Here is a 1481-nt window from a genome sequence, read left to right as displayed (position 1 = left end):
ATGTGGCGAAAAAGACTGATTCAACGAAATATGCCATGCCAGCATTAAGATTTAAAACGTGTCGTCTACTTCCAGGAAATGTTCGGAACAGAGAACTTTCTCTAATCCAACGCCGTATTCTCCGAAGATTGAGGAACAAGAGGAGATCCATTAAAAGAAATCTTTCTCGGAGAGAAAATCGAAACAGTAACATCAAATCACAAACTACACGAAAGTTGTCTCTTTATTATGGGGATTTACCCATAAGGGAGATGCACAGAGGAAGAGAACTAACTTCATATATCCCTTTTTTACTCAATCAAGAAACAAGATCGGACGTGATTCCGGTTCGTCTCCATTTTAGTGACACTCTTCCTCAAGCAAGGCAGCCGATAAGTCATCGAAGGGTTTGTTTGAATAATGGACTGGTAACCATTACTCATTTGAAAGTTTCCCACGGTGATCTAATATCTTTTAAAGAAAATGACGCGAGAACCCGCGGTTTTGAAATAAGGAGATCTTTCTATATCGACATATCAGTTGGAAAAATCATAGGCAAATTCCTATCGGCCATATCAGTTGGAAAAAGAAGAGGCAAATTCCTACCGGCCAGAATCTGGAGAAGAACAAAAAAAGAATGGTTCCGCTTACTCACAACTCAGAGGGGATGCCGCTTACTACTCAAATCCAAGGAATTGCAAAACTTGCGTTCTTATATGCAAGAAGAAGACTTTGAAAGAACAAAGAAGTTTGGATCCGCAAAAGTATGCTTAGGCAGTTCCTTCGCTGAGCACAACAGAATGAAGAGGAATTTGTTTCATTTCAAATACTTCTTCTTATTGAAAAGAGGGAAGGAGAAAAACCGAAATCTTCCTACTCGAACAATAAGTCCTTTTGTAGAAAAGTCTTCTTTATATAGTAATTCGACCTATTGCTCCGGATCCCCGTTTACTAGGAAGATAAGAATCAAAAGGATCGAACTACCTACTCATTATTCGGAGGTGAATCATAGAACACTAAAAGCTGTGGTATCTTATGGACGTAACATAGGTCACATCCCTCACGACATAAGATTGAAAGATCCAAACCTTCCTCTTCGGAGCGGAAACAGACGTGGCCAAAACATATAAAAAAAGATCGGCCTAGTCGCTCATAGGGACATATCTATCCGGATAGAGGATAGTCTAGATCAATTTTGAGAAAAATCTCTCTCTATATAGATAGGTATCTCTGTGGATAGAGATAAAGATAGGGATCCCTATAAATCGAAATATATGGAAAAAGTGCACTTTTTGACTACTACTACTATTTCTTAGACTTTTTCAAGGAAACATCGTTTTTTCGATTTTGACTGAATTGGTCGGAGCGTAGACGAGCAAGCAGAGCCCAGGAAAGAGGTCAGATCGTCATAGAGCAGTCGACTATAAGTATAAGACTGCTGGCCTGAGAGAAGGCAGTCTCTCTCGGGAAACATGGCCCAATTTCTCTTCTTTCTTTTCACA

At 39.6% G+C, this 1481-nt stretch overlaps 1 pseudogene; it reads left to right on the top strand.

Moving 5' to 3' along the window:
• Window positions 1-1481, top strand: LOC123138258 (ribosomal protein S4, mitochondrial-like; annotated as a pseudogene).

The sequence above is a fragment of the Triticum aestivum genome, chromosome 6B (assembly GCF_018294505.1).
Source record: "Triticum aestivum cultivar Chinese Spring chromosome 6B, IWGSC CS RefSeq v2.1, whole genome shotgun sequence".
NCBI lineage: Eukaryota > Viridiplantae > Streptophyta > Magnoliopsida > Poales > Poaceae > Triticum > Triticum aestivum.
The sequence above is the reverse complement of the archived record's forward strand: the minus strand, read 5'-3'. Positions and strand labels throughout refer to the sequence as shown.